We start from the raw sequence: 5837 nt of genomic DNA, 5'->3' as shown, positions 1-5837 counted from the left end.
TGAATTCTTTAGGATGGGGAAGGGGGGGGGGGGGGGGGGGGGGGGGGGGGGGGGGGGGGGGGGGGGGGGGGGGGGGGGGGGGGGGGGGGGGGGGGGGGGGGGGGGGGGAATTGTGCTTCTCCAGCTGACTGTTGTGTTCCACGTCCGTTCTCATCTTTCCTATTTCTTTATTTTTACCCGGATGGGGTCTTCTGACCTCCCATGGTGGAAAGAGAGGTCACTCACTGTGTCTTTTATCTCTTTCCCTTTCCATGTTGCTCTCTCGTGGTGACCAGGAGGTCACTTGCTGTGTCTTCTATCCCCCTATACATATATGTTTTATGAGTTGCTTTCTGTCTATGCCTTTGTCTTGGAATGGGTTCACTTGGTTCTGTCCTGATCCTCTCTGGAATCCTTGGCTGAGAGGGAAATAGTCAAAAGTATGCAAGGATTTTCATTGTAAATCCTCTCTCTTTTATGGACTGATCGTTTAATTTTTGTGTTGATACTTTAATTGTTTAACCATCCCATTTCTTTCCTTTTTTTTTTTTACTGGCGCTGATATAACCTAAATGTTTTGCAAGCGCCATGAAACCCTTATTCTGGATTGAGATTGCTTGGTGTTTTTCCCCTGGTTATGTCCGGAATCTTTAGCTGGGAGGGAGACTGTCAAATGTATAGTACCCTTTTAAATAGATATTTTATTCCATTGTTAATCATCTCACTGTTATTGTTGTGTGCTCCTATCATTATTAGTTTTGGATGGTTGGCTAGGTGGTCTTCAGATTGGAAGGCACAGGGCTCTATTCCTACTCTGAGCGGCGTATAGTTGAATCCTTAGAAAAGCTCTCTACTCACATTATCTCACCGTACTCAGGTGTACAATGAGTACATGGCTCTTAACAACGTTGTTTCTGTCCGAAATTATTGTATTAATGCCTAACCGGCGTTATATATCGTCCTACTTGTTGCTGTTGGCAAGAGACCCATTATAAAGCCCTCAGAGCGTGCTTAGTGGATACTGCGCTATTATATTATAATAATATAGTGGTCAGAAGTAATTTTATTTTGTCGACCCCAGAAATGTCTTGGTGGATTTCGTTCCATGCCATGCATTAATCTTGGTGTATATATCTACTGATAATTTGCATAAGACATCTTTTTTTCCTTTAATATTCATTGTGTTAACCAGTAAAACTCTGAAAAAACCATGAATTCAAAAATTTGGCCAGAAAACTGGTCCTTCAAATATCGATCGATTTAAATGAATTCTTTTGGCAAAAACTCTCAAACCTGGGACCTCACAGCATGTTTTACAAGAGGTAGAAAGTTAATTGGTTAACAAAATACCATAGGAGCAAAATGTAACTATTACGATCAGAACAATCGTATTCATTTTTAGACATATCAGCTGGTAAAATAAATAAAGTTCAATCTGTGTGCTCAACTGTTTTAAAATAAATGAAGTAACAAAATTCGACTTTTGCCTTTTGATCAAAGATAAAATCAATAAGGGCAATACAATGCTGATTTGTATTTTCAAATTATTCAATTAAAAAAAATCAAATAACAACAACAAAAAGAAAAGAAAAAAAAAACACATTAAACGTTCAAAGCATGACATCTACTATATATATATATATATATAGAAGAACCACCGTCTGCACAAAATAATCAACAGAAACAACGTCAAGATAAGCTACAGCTGTGCACAAAACATGAAACAGATCATTACCAATCACAACAGACAAATCATATCCGAACCCAACAACACCAATACAAATAAAGACAACTGTAACTGCAGAAAGAAAGACAATTGCCCTCTTAAAGGAAACTGCCAAAAAAGCGCCATAGTCTACAAAGCCACCATAACCACTGATAACACCGCAGCACAATACATCGGCAGCACAGAACCCCCATTCAAAACACGATACAACAACCACAAAGCCTCCATAACACATGAAAGCAAAGCAAAAAGCACCAAATTAGCAATGCACTATTGGGAACAAATAAACACACAAAAAACACCAACAATAACCTGGGAGGTCGTCAAGCAAAGCAGCCCCTACAGATGCGGTGCTAGAAAATGCAATTTATGCCTGACAGAGAAACTGGAGATTTTACTACACAACTACAGAAACAATAACACCTTAAACAAAAGATCTGAACTGATGACAATGTGCAGACACTCTAACAAATTCAAGCTCAAAACGCAAAAGGCCAAATAACCCCCCCCCCCCCCCCTTTACATTCCCCCCCCCCCCCTTCCCCCCCCCCCCCCCCCTTTCCGCCCTCCCGACCCCATTATACCCCTCCTCCCCCTCTTCCTCCCCCCCCCCCCCCCCCCCCCCCCCGCCGCAACCACATTCCACTACAATATCACACACACATGTACACACAACACACCTACACGCATACACACATACACAAACACACACACACACACACACTCATAATATAAACATGAGAGCACATCACAATACACATCAACGCTAATCACCAATACACAACGAAACAACTTTAGTTTGGAGTAAGAACTTTCTACGGACATTACAATGGATTACGCCGACTGAAGAAGTGTAAAAAAAACGAGTCGTCTCGGCCAATAAAATGTGAGTGAAAATTTGCATTATATATATATATATATATATATATATATATATATATATATATATATATATATATATATATATATATATATATATATATATATATTATATATATATATATATATATATATATATATATATATATAATGTATATTGTATGTTATTTATTACCCTTTTGCTATTGAAGCGGGAGCAATTGCTTTATGTCATCACGTTACCTTTATTTCTATATTGCATAGCATAGTATATAAATGACACGATTATTAACAGCGTTTTTATTGGACTTTTAACGTTTTATGACTTTTTGCTTTGCTATTATTAGGTGCAAAGTAATTACTAAACTTAAACATCAAATAGAAGACATCAAGGTATAAGGCTCTTGAATGGGGTGCATGAAAACCAATAGATTTGTTGATCGTTTACTTTGCTTGCAATAATAATAATAATGATGATGATGACGATGCTGATAATAATAACGATGATAATGATAATGATGATGATGATAATAATAATAATAATAATAATAATAATAATAATAATAATAATAATAATAATAATAATGATATAATAATAATAATAATAATAATAATAATAATAATAATAATAATAATAATAATAATAATAATAATAATAATAATAATAATAATAACAATAATAATAATAATAGTACTAATGATAATAATGATGATAATAATAATAATAATAATAATAATAATAATAATAATAATAATAATAATAATAATAATAATAATAATAATAATAATAATAATGTTGCTGCTGCTGCTGATGATGATGATGATGATGATGATAATGATGATGATGATGATGATGATGATGATAATGATGATGATGATGATGATGATGATGATGATGATGATGGTGGTGATGCTAATAATATTAATGATGATAATAATGCTGCTGCTGATGATGATGATGATGATTATAATAATAATAATAATAATAATAATAATAATAATAATAATAATAATAATAATAATAATAATAATAATAGTAATAATAGTAATAATACTCGAACAATCTTTATTGTTAATACATGGGTCGTAAAGATAGATATAAAAACTCTTAAAATGGATTCAAATACGTTTTGCTCACTTACGCCTAGCAAGAGAAGAACTTTCACAGAACTACAAAGAACACCGATAATGTAGCCCTACTAATCAATGTTTTATAGAAGGCGTGTTAGGTTCAACTGGTCTAAACAGGATACATAGAGTTATCCTTGAGCCGTTGCTCATATTATGTTATGTCATCTCTCGAAACCCAAGTGTAAAATGAGTACCAGGCAGGCCTTGTGTTACTGTGGGAGAAATAAATATAAATATAAATATACGCCAAACAGCTGTAATCTCGTCCTACATGTCAGTGTTGCTATTAGTTTGGGACTTCATGTAAAGCGCTTTGGGCATATTTAATGGATATTGTGTTTTGCAAAAGGTCACGTAAAGAAAAAAATTATCTCATTACGTTGTCTTTAAATTTGATAATTAATTTTTTATGTCATAAATCATCATCAAAATAAAGCTAAGTATAACGGACTCATTTGGAATGAATCAGCATTTAAAAAAAGACATGTGTCATTTTGAGAAAACAAAATCATTCCTTAAATTTTCCCGAGAAAAGAGTTTTGTGTTATAATAGGTTAATAACTTAATCAGTCTAGGGCGATTTATTTCCGGTCTATTCGTCGGAACCCGAATGGTAAAAGTTGATATGAGTCGTTTTCCAGGGGTTTTGCAATACCAATATTGAAATGAGCACAAAATATTTTGCAAATGAATACTATCTAAACACATTAGATAAGTTAACTTAAGAATTTATAATCATTACTATAATTGCATCCCCCCCCCCCCATTTTGCAATGCAGCTGTCCCTGACATCTAGAAATTCCCGGTAGCTAAATCAGTGGGGCATTCAACCCGATCATGCACACAGACGAGCCTGGTTCGAGTTTAGTTTATATAGAGGCCAGGGTATATTATTTGGGATCCACTTATTGCCTACACGATTGATTTTGGTAATTAAGTTTGAGATAGATCTTGTGGAAATACGGTCCAATGTCTTAACTTTAATATGGTGAGTAATTGTTGCTCTCTTTTAAACGTTAGAATTATCTGGATAAACTCAGGTCCTATGGACACCGTGGCTTCAAAGGAATAGCTCGTTTCTCATATGTTTTGTCCATTCGTTTTTTTTTCTACAAAGATATCAAACACACGGTGGTCTTTCAAGGGCGTATTAATTCTCATACGTCTAATTTATTTTACAGCTTTTCAAAAGCTCATGCTTTGAAATCATGTAAATTTTCTTTAATCTCGAATACATAAAAATTTCATGCACTTCGTTTGATCATAATCAATCTGTGGTTTAAGCTAATTATTATTCAAAAAATAAAACGACCTTTTCCAAGGAAGTATTAAATTTCTATTTGCGCAAATCAATCAGCGCAGAATTGTATTTTCATAGAAAGTTGTTGACGCGTCTTAAATGTTTTCAATTTTATTCTTTGCCTCCCGTTTAACGCTCAGACAACAAAGGCATTCCAATTTCGTAACAACGAAAACTTCAGTGCCAAAGACTGGTACGTATTAATGCGTAGATGATAGGAGAAGCGTTGACGGCTAATGGCATTCATTTCTTTGTCAGCCCACCTCTCATACCTCGACATCCGGCCTTCCTTTTTCTTCTCAAAGAACTCCATTAGAGTTATTTCGACACAAAATTAATAAATTGTTGTATCAACTTTAATTGCCGTCAAAGTCCTTGGCAGTTTGAGAATAATCCTCAAAGGAGAAATTTGCCCCATCTGATTTCCTGAAAACGTTTTGCAGTCAAACGGACTATTCAAAATGTCACTGAGGAAAACTACGGAGAAACATTGACGGAATAAGAGTGAATGGCGCGCATGCAAAACTGACAGATATTAGAATAATTCCTTTCTCCATTTTCCCATCCATACACGCAGTTCAAAATCCAGCCCCAACAAAGTCTAGTGAAGGTTCACTTTTATTCACACAACTCAGCAAACCTCTTTTGTTTTGGCGGCTGGATAGGCTAACAAAATACTACAGAACCGATTTTCCTTCATGTGGGACTGTGTCGATGAAGTGATTATTATGTACATTGAAGGCCAACGCTTCGTTTTGTTCGAACCAAGCTATCAAATGTACGAAATTTGTTGTAAAACTTTGACGAAGGAAACAGAAATAAAAACCTACGAAAGAAAACATT

Source organism: Berghia stephanieae, chromosome 2 (assembly GCF_034508935.2).
Source record: "Berghia stephanieae isolate SIO BIC M18660-M18661 chromosome 2, UCSD_Bste_1.3, whole genome shotgun sequence".
NCBI classification, from domain to species: Eukaryota; Metazoa; Mollusca; class Gastropoda; order Nudibranchia; family Aeolidiidae; genus Berghia; species Berghia stephanieae.
This window is presented reverse-complemented; position numbering follows the sequence as displayed.